Source organism: Pteropus vampyrus, unplaced genomic scaffold (assembly GCF_000151845.1).
Source record: "Pteropus vampyrus isolate Shadow unplaced genomic scaffold, Pvam_2.0 Scaffold70, whole genome shotgun sequence".
NCBI classification, from domain to species: Eukaryota; Metazoa; Chordata; class Mammalia; order Chiroptera; family Pteropodidae; genus Pteropus; species Pteropus vampyrus.
This window is the reverse complement of record NW_011888851.1, coordinates 4412006-4427443: the sequence shown is the minus strand read 5'-3', so window position 1 is coordinate 4427443 and position 15438 is coordinate 4412006. Positions and strand designations below refer to the sequence as shown.

Here is a 15438-nt window from a genome sequence, read left to right as displayed (position 1 = left end):
GCATAAGCTTCTCAAAAATCTCACAGCTGTGTTACCCAGATGTTGGCTGACATGTGTCACTAGGGCCAGTGTTGGAGAAGGAGTCATGATGCTCTGTGGAGGACTCTTTAAACTTTAAACCAATAGCAAAACTCCATTCAAATTGATGATGGATGATGGAGCTTGAAAGCTGTTGAGTGTTACTTTGTCGCCATTGAAAGATACCACTTTTTACATGATGGACAACCCAATTAACCTTTGGGACTAAATCTTCTTCATTAAAATCGTCCCAAGCTTTCTGCAAACATTGCTTTAGATATAGGGATTTGTATCAAAAGGCAATGAGACAACATGGGAATAAGACATCTTGATGAGTTAGTGACTAGTCAGCCCATGCCGACACATAACTGTAGTGTCATGCCTCTGGTACTTTTTAAATTTGGGGGTATGCTTGGATCCAGTTATGCTGTCAAAGGCCTTAACACAGTCAATTAACTTGTAGCTGAGCTTATATTAAACAATGTAACATGCATATCAAAATCAAAGGGTGCAGTAAGTCAATGGTGCAAGGACATAAAATAGAATCTCACATAGAAGCATTTTCTGAAAGAAATACACAAGGCATAGGCATTCCACATGCTAAACGTTGAGAAATGCAAGATATTCATTTATGTTGGTCTCCAACCTGTCGCCCTATGTTAGAATTTGTAGAACATACTTAGTACTAAAAAATCTAGAAGAGAAATCAAATGCCCTAAATCAATCTATATTAGAGCACCCCTCTTAGCATTTTATCTTTCTTTATTAAATATTATTTCCCAAAGGTATCAGGAGTCATAGAATATGTTCACAAATTAGACTTTATTTCATGAGTTATGCAATACACTCATAGCCCAATGCTAACACAGTTCATCCAACTTGAAGAGCAAGACAAAAAGCTTGCTAAGAGAGTCATCTCCAACTCTTAGAAGGAATATTTCTTGGTTATTTCTAGGAGGAATAAAAGGCTAGGTACACCAGAGTACTGGTATTCCTACTGATAAGGTTAAATTGGCTAGCTTAGGCAATGACACAAAGACCATGAGGTACGAAGATGGTGCAAGGAAGAGGTCACAGAGCTTGTTCTAATTAGGAAGGCAATATCATTTCTCAAAAGAGTTGCAGATATGAAGGTGATTCTAAGCAAAGCCCTGTGGTAAGTGTGTTGCTCCATTTTGGTTTAGTCATTTGGACTATAAGGGGGATTTGGAGAATGCGCAGAAGTATATATTTCTTCCAAATTATTTCTGACTTCCCTTAGGTTATTTTAGGTATATTCTTTGTAGTCATTCACTTATTCAATATTGAGATATTATGTAATGGTGAAAAGATATAACTGTTATCCTTGAGAATTGCTTATGACTGGAATATGGTTTAATGTGGAGACATTTACAAAATAAGGTGTCCAGTGCTTTAATAAACATATGTTTGCCATGCAATAGGGGTATTGAAGAGAAATACTTAAGTCTGAGAAGACATCGTGAAGCCTTTAAACTGAGACCTGGGGATAAGTAAGTATTTAATAACAAGGGGATGTTCCAGTTGAGTGGGGATGGAGAGGACAGTTCAGTCAGAAGGAACTATGCATGCAAAGGCACTGAGGAAACATAGTCAGAGAAAATAACTAGGTATGATGTGTAGCAGGGGGTGGAAATAACATAAAATTAAACCAGACATTAAGGTGGAGCCAAACCGTGAAGTGCCTCATATGTGATAGGGTATTCATATATAGTCCAAACTGGAACACTTTTGAGAGAAAAAGAGGGGTACTATTATTAATTACCCTGATGAAAATATAAACCAGGAATTTCCCTGTTCGACTGAGACCTATGTTTACCCTTGCTGTAGGGAAAGGGTAACACTGAAGAATTTTGATAGGGAAAGTGGTGATACAAGATGTAAATGTTTTACTGATAGCACTGTGATACCAGAATGAAGGCTGGATTAGATTTCCAGACACTGAGAATGAGCATTTAGAAAGAACTTTTTGCTAGAGACATAAACCTGCGTGCCCACCTATTCCTGGATAGCTAAGGATAAACAGTTAGGACAGTGAACCCATGAGGAGAAACTTTTCACCCCTCTCAGATGTTCAAGACAATATAAATTGCCGGTGAACTAGCTAATGACCAAAATGGGGCTCTCTACTTGATTGTGTTGCCATTTCATGAAAGTCAAAGAAAAATGTTGGAAAGATGGTTGGGGAGCTGGCAAATCACTACTACTCTTCTTTCTCAGTGGTCCCAGAGCACTAATATTTATGTAACTGCAATTGAGTCAGTGATGCGCGGCCCGCTGTGCCCTGTGTGGTGCTCCCTGTCATAATGGGTTGATATGACCATGAAGTGGAGGTTGGGAGGGAGGCTCGCAGGCTGCAGGGCACATTAAAATTTCAGTGAAATCACTCTTATAAAGCAACTGAGCCTGAAGAGAGTGCAGGTGTTTCTGCTTCTACATACAACATTTTTAGAGTGGCCTGAGCAAATATATACTTTTTGGTTTTATTTATTCTGTCGATGGACTCTGATTTGGGATTTTAAATTTTACCAGCAGAGGAATCGTGGATCTTGGGGCTCCTCTGTTTTGTGTTTGCTTTCTGGCTTCCTTCTGTGTTCGTTAGATAATGACCAGTTTTCCTAGTGCCTCATTTTCACATCTTATTTTACATTTTCAGTTATACATTTTACAACAATTCCCTGAGGCAAAATAACTCTATCCAAAGTTCCTGTAATAGCCAAAGTTTCTATAAAACAGTTTTGTTTATATATCAAGCAGTATAAACAACATTATGGTTTTAGACACTTAGCCCTTTCTAAATGAACACTGATTCTCTTGTTTATGTATTTTAAATTATCCTTGGTACAACAAAATCTTCTTGAGCATGCTCTTATTCTCAAAAGTATTATTTTGATGTAATGAATTTCTATTTTCATTCATTTATATATTAAACAATTATTTGTTGAGTATTATGCTCCTGGAACTGTGCAAAATCCTGGGCACACAGTGATTTGAGGCAAAATCCTTACCCTTAAGGAGCATACAATTTATTGGTGGTAAAACAGAGGAGGTTAATGAAAGGAAATAGTCTATCCATAGCATTCGTTCTCAAAGGGTGGTCTCAGTATCAACAGTATCTGTATTATACAGAGAACTTGTTAAAAATGCAAAGTTTTGAGCCCATCCCATATCTATGAAACCAGAAACTCTGGGTTGGATCCCAGCGATCTTTGTTTTAACAAGTCCTATGTTTGACCCTGAGGCATACTCAAGTTTGAGAACCACTGACCTATAGTTTAATAAGATAAAAGTGTTGGGTGGCATGGGAGAACATGTGTAAAGGGGCTAATTCACTCTTTGGGGGTCAGGGAAAGCTTTTTGAAAAAGTTATTTCTAAGTGGAGGATTGAAAGATTGTTAAGAACTGGCCAGGCAAAGGGAAGGTGAGAGAAGAAAGAAATTAAGTTCAAGGAGAGCATGTCATAAATCAGTCTAGAGGTGAAAAATAACAGAGCTTATTCAGAATTCGGGAGGCGTTCAGGGAGGCTGGCACTGCAAATGGTGGAGGATAGGGAACTATATATCTCTTATCAAAGGGCAAGCAAAGCCTGCACCACATGAATGCATACTGCAGACAACAATATAGTAAAAACCACAGCTGCTGTTAGAGGTGATGGGTAGGTTTTTCACATTGGCAAGATCTTATAAGTCAAACGTAGCCTGTGGAGAAAGAGGCACAATTGGGAGTGTGAAGTCAGGGAGCTTCTTGGATCTATCTAAGTAGACAGGCAGAGAGTCAGCAGGAAGGATGACTCAGAAAACATGTAGAAGTTCAAATAAGGCACCTCAAAAAAATGGTACCTAAGTTTGCTAGGTGCTAGGTCTACCATAACAAAATGCCACAGACTGGGTGGCTTAAGCAATAGGAATTTATTTCTCAGCGTTTTGGAGACTGGAAGTCTGAGGTCAAGGTGTTGGCAGTCTCAATTTTTTTGAGGCCTCTCTCCTTGGCTTTCAGATGGCCTCCTTCTTGCTGTGTCTTCACATGGTCTTTTCTTTGTGCACATTCATCCTAATGTCCTTTGTGAGTTCTAATCTCCTCTTCTTATAGGAACAGAAGTTGTATTGGATTAGGGCCCATGCTAACAGCCTCACTTTAACATAATTACCTTTTTAAAGCCCAATCTATAAATATAGTCACATTTTGATGTACTAGAGGTTAGGGCTGTGATGTATGAATTTTGAGAGGACACAGTTTAGCCCATAATAGATGGAAATAACAAACGAAACTAAGATCAGAAGAAACAGAATCCTTGGTAGCTAACTGATACATGTCCCCAGGGAGGTGGTGCTTACCAGGAGAATTCAGAAGCCTTGTACCTAGAGCGATGGGTCCATATAAGAAAATAACCGGGTTTGTTACAACAATACATTGAGTCCCCAACACATCAGTCCTTACCTGGGGCTCCTCAAAGTTCTCTAGACTAAGAAAGAGTTCGGTTCCATATTTGGAGCATGATAAACTCAGAGTTGTGAGAAAAGAAAATGAGATATTATGACATAATAAGTGCACAAAGAAGGACAAACTGGTTGCCACAAAGGGAAATCATATGTCATAAGATTTGAAAGTCAGAAAACTAAATTTGAATTATGGAATTTGTTGCTTTCTTCTTGTGTGATCTCATTTGAAAAACTCAGGCAACAAATCAGTCTTAATTTTCTCAACAATAAAGGAATTCTATAAATACCTACTTTATAAGAGTAGATAAAATAATATGTAATAAATATAAAATACAACGGTTTTACAAATGTAAGCTTGGGTTATCAATGACAAACATAATAATCACTACTTTTTTTTTGGAGCGTTTTCTATAGATCACATATTACATTAATACTTTTACATACAATATCTCATTTAACTATAGGCTATAAATAGTCATTCAAAAATATCTGAAATAAATTTTCAAAAGAATCCACAAAAACAGATGCTTATCAAAAATAGCCCTTTCTAAGAAATAATTTGCCAAGATTAATTAGTATGGGGCTTTCCAAGTTTAATACAAGTGACCAGAATTTATCCACAGGCACACATGACTGAAAATGTAGTATATGGAAAGGAAGCAATTCTCCATTTGTAAATGGACAATTGTCTATTTACATAGAATTGCCTTATTTAAAATAATTCGGTGACGTATAGATTAAGTTTTATAGAGGTTAGAAAAAAGACGGTGGGCCAAAAATGAAGAGGGAATTATAGTCATTTATTTTGGCTAGGTGGCTTTCTCTCACTAACCCACCTATATAGTGGGGGATGGGTGCATCAGGGTATCAGACCTGGGAGCACCACCAAGAAGGCTGTTCTACAGGTTTACCTAGCTTTTTGTGTTTATTAAGCAATAGTCCCATGGTATGTGATTTCTCAGGTGGGCCTTTTGACAGAGAGAAAAAGAGCAAACCAGCCACAGATGTTGTTATATGTTAATGAAAACCAAATTGGACCCCTCAATTTGATTCAGCCCAGAACCTCAATGACACTTTGACATAGATTATTCTAATTATGAGAGATTCAGTAATAATTTAAGTATGGATCAAAAACATAATGTGAAAGGAGTAGTTATACAAATTGGTTCTTCGGTAGCACAAAGAGGGGCTTGCTGCTACTTGTGGGCAAGGGGCAAGGGCAACTTTATAGAAAAGATGACATCTGAACTGGGTTATGGAGCTAAATAGGAAATATTCATGTAAATATGGTAAGAAACAACATCTTTTAAAAAAGATTCTGTGTTCTAATCATGGAGGTTTGAAACTACTGGAAAGAGCTAGGTCTTTTTGCAGGTTAATCACCTTTTGTTCCTCCAAATCGCACTACATCTTGACCTGAGCCTGCAGAAGACGGGCTTTATGTAGGTGCTGCATAATCTTTGCCTTCCGACTACTGTTTGGGATCAGTCAATGGTGGAAATTAGGGACCAACAGCACATGGGAAGAAGAGAAAAAATTGAGGCCAAGGATTCGATCCCTTGTCTTTCTCCCTGCCAGGTTACTAGGTAGTTACTAAAGGCCACAGTGCTAACTGGGCAACTCAGACCTCTAGATGCTGGTAATGGTTCTCTCCCTTTTCTCTTTAGAGCTATCAATTTTCAGGGTCCCTTCTTGCTGTCTGCATTTGAGTATATATGTCCCTTTGTAAAACTTCCCTGAATAACCCCACATAATACAACAACTACATTCTGATAGAACCCTGATTAATCATTTATATAACAACACAACTGAGGAAATACGAAAAAAAAAAAAAATTTTTTTTGCCCGGGGTTGCTTTTTCATTTCTTAAAGGCCAGTTTTATTTGTTTTGTTTTTTTTTCTCTATTCTTTTATCTATCCATTCACATTGAGATGTGTAGCTATTTAATGTTACCAAAGGTTTGCAGAATGAGTCAGACGTTGTCATTCAAAGAATTGGCAACTTTGAGGTGAAATCATTTCATGTCAAAATTTTCTATTACCATAGAATAGATTTTATATTCACAAATCTATGAAAGTCCTCACAGATCATCTAATATTGTCCAGTGGTACCTAAAACTGGCTCGTGGTCAAAGTTATCTAGACAGCTCTCTAAAAATATGTGTATGTATGTATACAAGCATTTCCTAACCTCACCAAGATCTTCTATATCCAAGTCTCTGGGAGTAGCATATAGACTTTTATTTTATTTATTTTTTTATTACTATGATGTTTTCTGGGTGAGAATTCTTATTTAAGGGGTGGGAAAACTAAGGGCTGCAGACGTTTTGTAACTTTCTTGAACTCAGATAATAAGACAGAGTTGCGATCAGAATGAAGCCCACTGCTCTTGACTCAGTTATTGAGTGTGAGGGAAATAGAAAAATGAGGGGGAATTAACAGAAACTTTCGAGCAAGAGTTAATGCTCCAGTTTGGAAAAGTGTAACACTGATCATAAATTAAGGAAAACAAGGCTGTGTTTCCTAATCTCAAAATTTTACATTTATCAAACATCCTCCTGTACCTCATATAGCTTGAAAGACTCCTATCATTTTGGCATGGAACTTTTGGTAGGGCTGTTTCCTATAATGAATGTGATAACCAGCAGTTTCCTGATTCTATTTACATACTAGGATTGCAATTCGATAAGAAGGACTCAGTGTTCTGATAAGTGATGGAAACAGTCATTTTACAAATCAGAAGATAAATTCAAGCCATTGCTTTGAAGTCTCACTGATATTTTCCGACTCGTTTCCTAAAAAGAGAAAACCTGCCAAAGCTCTCCAAGAAGATAAACAATATTTGGTCTGTGGAATCCCGGAATCTGAAGACAATCATTTGATCAAATATTTTCTACCAGAAAATCATACAAAATCATTTCACTTATAAAAGAGTTTCTCTTACTACAACCTCTTTCAACATTAAGAATTCAATATGTTCTCGTTTCACTGGTGAAGTAAGAATAGAATCGAAAAAGAGAAGTAACCTGTTCATCTCAGCTTGGATGAACTTCTTTGACCCCTGCTATCTTACTGCAGATATTTGTTGGCATCCTTAACCGTCTAAAACCAGAGAAGGGAGAGAAGATTTTCCAACAGTAAAATCTGATTTCCTGTTAACAAATTTATCTTATTCTCTGCTACTTTTCTCTTCATCAGCTTAGGTTATCTGAACATGTTGAGAATGTTGAAGAAGGATGCCTGCAATTTTCCGGGACAAATGGAGAGAAATGGGCACTCTTCCTTTGGGTACACTTCCTAAGATCTGAAGTGTGCTTCGAAAGTATTGATTAAACTTTTACTCCCACTCCCTTCCTTCTTTTTATTAAAATTATTGGGGTGACACTGGTTAATAAAATCAAATAGATTTTCAGTGTACAATTCAATAATACATCATATGCATATTGCATTTTGTGTTCACCACCCAAAGTTAAATTTCCTTCTGTCACCAAATATTTGACCCCTGTTACCCCTACCTTCCCCACTTCTGAATTCTGTGTTGCAGACTCTTCTTAGAGATGATTTCCAGATTCACCAGTAACTTCAAAACTTATTTATACAGATGTATGTCTAAATTTGTGAAAGAAATCTAATGATGCATCTTTTAAGAATATTAATTGCTGTTGCAAAATGCTTTGGTCAAAGAAAAGTAGACAAATATAATATAGTGTTTTAAGTCAGCAGTTAGCAATGAGATATTATGAATGTTTAATTATAAGGTAGTAATTAAAAAACATTTTTAACCTACTGAATAAACGCCATAGAAAATGGAAATCATGTAATGTAATATGCTATGACCTTAACTTCTCTTATTTAATTCTCTAATTCTTTACAGTTTTGCAATCCTATGTCTCTTTGAAATGATCTCAAGTATTCTTAAATACTTTAAATGACATTCTAAACAATACTCAAGTTTAGCTTTATAAAAAAAAGAAGATATTTGAACTCTGAAATTTTATACAGTCTGTACCACCAATGCTCCAAAAAGATGGAATATTTATATACATTAGAATGACAGGTATCTCTCACTTTTATTTGAGAGTTTTGGCCCCAAATTGCCTTATTGGCCATGTTAAGTCACTCATGCTCTCTCCAGACTTGCGAAACATGAGGCTGAAAGTTGGGAGTTGAAGAGGAGGAAATAAAGACTATTTTTTTCCTAAATTATTATAATACTGCGGAAATTAATGGGCTATTTTTATATGGCATATTCCCTTTCTATGTCATTATTTATCTATGATAAATGCAGAGAGAATCCTTTCAGTGTTTTAAGATCTACGGCCATGCCACCCTGAACAAGCCCGATCCCGTCTGATCTCAGAAGCTAAGCAGGGTCGGGCCTGGTTAGTACTTGGATGGGAGACCAGCTAGGAAGACCAGGTGCTGTAAGCTTAAAAAAGAAGAAATTGTAAGCTGACAAGGTCCTTGCAATCTGCGAGGTCAACCAAGGGTTGCCTCACCTAAAAAGAAAAAAAAAAAATCCCACTCATAACCTTTTACAGTTTCCTTAATTCAAGTGACAAAAAGATTTTAAAGTTATTTTAGAACTCTATTTTAAATGCTTTCTCTTTTATATTACAATTGAATCTTAACTTTTATTCTTTGATTTTTTTTCAAAATTAAATTAATTATTGATTATCTCTTTTCTTAAGTGTCTTATCAGTTTAAGAGTATTTATGACAAATCTATTTTTCTTCTCTTAATTTATTTATTAATAGATCTAAAAGAAGAGTCCACTTTTGCCTAACAGAGTGGAGCTAGATTTGATTCCTAGTTCTCTCTGTATTGCCCCCCTGCCAAAAAAAAAAAAAAAAAAAAAAAAAAAATTAGTAACTTGACATGCCCAGGTCTCCGTTTTCCAATATGTGAGTAAAATTATGGCAATTTTTAAACATATAAAAATCAGCAATTCAATCTCCTTAAGTGAAGAGACATTACCATTTCAGGAATTATTGGTTCTGTAAATTGTACTGAGATTGTCTCCATTTTATGTGTTGAGCAGAAGTTCAAAGCTACTGGGACAGACGTAATTGGCACAGTTGGAGCATTTGTACTCAGCAAGATACACTCTTGGTTCTTTGCATTTGAAGTTACTTTTAACACTCTCAACCTATCTGTCAGGCAGAGATTATGATCTCTCGTTCTTCCAAGAAAAAATTGAGGCCCAGAAATTTTCAGTGAGTCATCTGAATTCATTCAGCTAATAGGAAGAGCCAGGATTTGAATACAAAGCTGGAGTATCCCCACTAGAATTGGGTGTCTTGCTCTATTTCAGTATTCTGATCAGTAAGTACCTTCTTAACTTGGATAAACTGCTTACAATGAGAACAATTTCTCAGCAAAATCATCTTGCTAACAAGATAGTTTGTCATATATTTTAACTTATGGTCTCAGAGAAAGTGCCAGAAGGGTATATGGTAAAGGTTCTTTTAGATGTTCAGAGCATACTTCTGGTTAACACTTATGTATTATTGGCCCAAACTGTACCACTGCTCTAGAAATTCAATTTCTCTAATGACATCTTTTTAAAAGAATGGGCACCAACGAACAATCATACTTTCAGACTTGAGAAAAAGAAGGAAGTTGTTTCTATATTTCTTTTTCTCCTCTCTCATTGAATTCTGTTTCTTTAGCCCTTTCATCATGACCTTCTCCAGTTGGTTGATGATTTTTTTACCTTTTCTCTGGGTTCTCAATGTCAGGGGCTAAAAAAGTGGACCCCGTTTCTCTTAGTGCATATGCTTAGCATGATCAAGAAGGAAGGCTTACTTTATGGGTACAATAGCTTATAAAAAATTATGTTTTAAATGCAAACATTGCACATTGCTGCCATTTACTTTATGACTCATTAAGAATACTAAGTCTATTATTTTCTATATTTCATTACAGTGTTTCTCCTACTGCTTTTCTGCTGTGTATGCATTTTTTCAATTGCTATAGTTTACTTTCTTCTTTCATTTCTCATGACTCTTTAATTACTCTTTCCAGGATTCTGCTGACATAAACTGAGAGGGTTGAGGTGATGATGGAAATAGCAGAGATGGTTTGGTTATCTCTTTATATTCTCTGTGGGAAATATCTGGCCCCAATTATTGGTTAATGGATGCCCTTTTTGAATGTGGAAAACATAAAACATCTTTCTCCTCAGCCTTGGGTCCTAGCAATCAATTCCAGGGTAACAGGAAACATTGCTCAAGATTTTGTCATAAATACATCATCTTATTTAACTTTCCCTAAATCCATTTTTCAGTTGAAGAAACTGAAGCTCAGAAGTTTAAGCAGAGTTTCTAAAGTCACATAATAGATAGTATAGATTAGACGGTGGTAGATTTGGTATTCAATTTTAGGCCTCATCGACTCTAGGAATCACCTATGTTCAATAGCTGTGACTCCAAGGAGACATAAGATTTCCTGGGGTGAAGTCTTTGGGAAATTTTCTATGGATTTTAGTATAATTTATTATACAAGATATTACTGTATAAAATACACAAAGACATTCAGGTCTGCTCTTGTATTTCGAGGGACATCACTAAAAGATCAAACGGGGACATCCGCCCCATGTTATGCTCCCGTTTTATTTCACACTGCTCTTGTTCCATGCCATGAGAAATATCCTGCCATCTCTTGGGCTTGGGTGCTTTCAGTAGGATGAGTCTGGGGAAGGGGCCTATGCAAGGCCAAGAAACGATCTCAGGGCAATTTTGGCAAGAGAATTTAGGGTCCTGAACACCTGGAGGAAGGTCCAGAAAGATGGGGAATGAGTAATGAATGATCATGTACCATGTACCACTGACCCCTAGCCTCTTCCCTTACAGTGAGGAGTACAGCTGGCAGAAGAATAACATGGGCCAGGCTAGAGGCTCCAGCACCTGGGACCAAGAGCAGTAATAAATATGGTCCTGTAGAATACCTGCTTTCACAAATGAGCACAGTGTGTATAATTAGTAAGCCATCAAAAGTACGACGTGTTAAAACCTGAGCTGAGACTAATTTTCTCTGTGAAACACACCTGACTGTACAAAATGTTCTTCTTCTGTTTGCTAATGCAAATATGTAGCCAGGGAGAGATGGCCACATCATTGAGTTGGCATGCTAAACAGAGTAAGTAGTTTTAAAAAAATGCTAAGTTATTAACTATCTTTAATTAAATATTTACTCAGTCACTTTGTGCTTTACACTGGAGTTATGTAGGTAATAATAATAAAAAGGATGATATTAATAGCAATGTAAAGAAGATAACCTACTCTGTACTAGGCACCGGGCACAGCTGCAAGTACTGGAGTTACATTTTCAACCAAACAAACCTGATTCCTGCCTTTCTGGAAACTTCCAGCCTACGGGTATGTAATAGACATTAAAAAAATTACTTGTGCACTTAAATAATTACAATTATGGTATGTGGTAGGGAAAAATTCTAAGATGCTATGAGTGCTTATGTTATGGATGAATTGTGTTACCCCAAAATTCATATGTTGAAGTCTTAACCCCAAGTACTCCAAAATGTGACTGTATTTGGAGATAAGGTATTTAAAAAGGAAATTCAATTAAAATGAGGTAATTAGGATGGGCCCTAATCTAACATGACAGGTGTCCTTATAGGAAAAGGAAATTTGAACAGAGACATGTACAGAGAAAAGACAATGTAAAGATATAGGAAGAAGATGGCCATCAACAAGTCAAGGAGAGAGGTCTCAGAAGAAGCTAACCTTATTGACATCTTGTTTTTAAACTTGCAGCCTCCAGAACTGTGAGAAAATAAACCTCTGTTGTTTAAGCCATCCAGTCTGCAGTACTTTGTAATAGCTGCCCTAGCAAACTAATATAGTATGTAACACGGGGTCCACATTAGTGAAGAATGGCTAAAATAAGACATTTTTGAGGATGACTTCTAAATAGAGACTCAAAAAAAAAAAAAAAAAAAAAAAGAAAGAAAAAGTCTTTACCCAGACATCCAAAGGGTTAAATGGAGTAGGGTGGGATAGGTAGAATTCCTAGTATAAGATATGGGCAAAGTTCCTACAATAGAATTCATGGATGAAGTGGGGAAAAAAAGTCAAGGAAGGTGAATCAAAGTGAGAGGTAGAATGGTATTTTAAATGATTATTTGGGTTGGTGCAAGCCGAAGGCAATTGAGTTGCAATAGAATGTTCACTTTTCCAGTTTAGCCATTTGCCAACTGTAAGGCCTGAACTTTGTTGTTTATTTGGATGCATGCCTTATAAAATTATCATGAGAATTAAAGTAAAGGCCTTTGTTCCCTGATAAAAGAAAAAGAAAGAAAGACAGAGACAGAGAGAGAGAGAGAGAGAGAGAGAGAGAAGAAAGAAAGATAGGAAAAAGGGGAGGAGGGAGGGAGGAGAGGGAGGAGAGGGAGGAGAGGAAGGAGGGAAGGAAGGAAGGAAGGAAGGAAGGAAGGAAGGAAGGAAGGAAGGAAGGAAGGAAGGAAGGAAGGAAGGAAAAAAATGAAAAAAGAGAGGAAGAATGTAAAATTTTGATTTATTTGATAGATACTCTTAGATAGTTGAAAACTTTTGAATGACTGAGGGTATCATTTTGCTTATAAATAATTGTAGTGCCCTAAAATTACTCATACAAGAAAATTTAACATCAGAATCAGAATCCGGGAATCCTAGGCCTTGTTTTTAAAGTGTATATTTATTGACACCTAGCGGCAGGATTCTGAATTGTTCAAACATAGTCTTGAAAAATAAATTGTTCACAATACAATTCTCAAGTCATTCTAAATAGATTTATTCATTTGTTTATTCTACAACTACTTTTTGAATCCATATTATGTATCCAGAATCATTTTTTTGTGAAACTCAACTAAACTGAGCTCAAAATGCAGATTTAACACATAAGGCATACAAATTCAATCATATTAATAGCTACCATTTTTTAAGAGATTACTACATACTAAGCATGGGACTGGACAGCTCTTATAGATCACCTCATTTGAATTCGACGATCAAGTTCAAAGTTTTGTCTTTTTCCTCAAATGAAGAAACTGAGGCTCGGAAAGTTCAGATAACTTGCCCAAACCCAGGAAGTTAGTTGAAAAACTAACTTAGTTGAAGAAATCCCAACCTGCCTGGTTTATTCCACTATACCACATAGAATCTTAAGCAATCCATTTATAAATTTGTTTATTTAACATATATGACCATGTTTCACTTATATATTTAAGATATACATGCATGTTTGTGTAAAATCACTTATTATATGTCAGAGACAGTATTATTAGATGAGAGTTTATATACTTATTCACAAAATATTTATTGGGCACCTACTATTTGTCATGCATTATGTGAAATGCTGATGATACAATAGTTGGCAAAAAGACGTATCCCTGTCCTTAGTGTGTTTAGAGCCAATGGGGCAGAGGGACATTAATCACACTAATAATAATCACATTAATAACTGCTTTTGCACAATTACCATCTGGGATATACTTTCTTGGGAATGACAATTCAAGTATACATATACTTAAGACTCTAACTGCTCTTAAGAGTTTAAAAAGGCTTTCCCCAAGCATGTGTTGCTTCAGCTGAGATCTGAAGGATAAGTATACCTTAAATACGTTTGTGTGTTTAGAGTAGGTAGTGGCAAGGGCAGGCGGGCAGGTGAGAAGAGTGATTGCTTATATTTTTTCAGATGGAGTAATTTCTTCTTGTTCAGACATTAAATGCTCAGTTTTTTTGTTTTTTGTTTTTGTTTTTGTTTTTGTTTTTGTTTTTACAGAGGTTTGGTAGAATTGGCCATCATCAAGGGACAATGTCAAGTCTTTAATTCCAAGGCAGCTGGCACCTCAAGGTGTTGTTACTTGTGTTCTTTCAGAGTTCTGCCAAAATAATTATGTCACTACATAGTCTAACACTGCAAACTAATTCATGTTTCCCAATAATCTTTTCCGTTAATTAAGGAACACTGACAGTGTTCAAAAAAAATAATTAGCAGCTTTCTTTTAAGACTGATGGACTCCCACAGTGTTTATATATATATATGTGAACTGTTTGCTTTTGTTTGGCCCTTATCAGTCATAAATATTGATAATACCCACTTCTCAGAATCAGTCTCAAAGACATTGTCCAAAGCCATATGGCCTCATAGACAGTGTACTGGTCTATGTCAGTGAAATTCTTCAGTGAAGGAAGTCAACAGATCTGTATTTTGCCATCTTTTTAATACACCCCCATTATAGTAGGTGCCTGAGAGCTACTGAATAGAGAAACTGAGAAATTAATTAGTAACCTTTGATTAGGATCTCATAAGTCCTTGATTTTGAGCAAAGCAATCTTTCTAAATTCTAGCTCGGAATTGGTGAACCAATATTCTTCTGCATTCTATTGGCCAGAGCAAGTCACAAGAGTAATCCAAATTCATGGCATAGAGAAACAGACTCGATGCGATGGGGTCCAGAGTTTCACTGCAAGGGACATAAAACAGGAAGGCACAAACAGCTGGGACTGTGCCTGCAATCAATCTGCCACAGTGAGATAGTGCAAGGTGCCAAGGGAGTAAATGGAATGTGTGTATATTTCAGGAAAGGAAGTCAGGAGACGTTTCCTAGAAGATGTGATTTCCAGGCTTAATCTTTAAGGAGAGTTGTTATTGAAAGAGTGAAAATAAGTCAGGGAAAGGAAGGCACTTCAACGCAGAAGGAGTGACCTAAGTACACTCGAAGTCAGGACATAATACCTTTTTGAAATTCCACTATTTGTGGTGGGCAAATGAAGGAAAGAATCTCAAAACAAACTCTTAAAACACGGTCAGCTTTTTGTGAAATTTGGAAACTTCCTACTCTTAATTGAAGGAAATTTCTTTTTGATTATTTTGTTACTTTGTTATTTAACTAAAAATCTTAATTTTTCTGCTCTCCTTGACATGTAGAGGCATGGGAAAACACAGCCTGAAAGAATGTAAT

General features: G+C 36.4%; 1 pseudogene; it reads left to right on the top strand.

Annotated features, from left to right (window-relative positions):
* The first annotated feature begins 8787 nt into the window (after positions 1-8787).
* LOC111740930 lies at positions 8788-8906 on the top strand (annotated as a pseudogene).
* The last annotated feature ends 6532 nt before the right edge of the window (positions 8907-15438 follow it).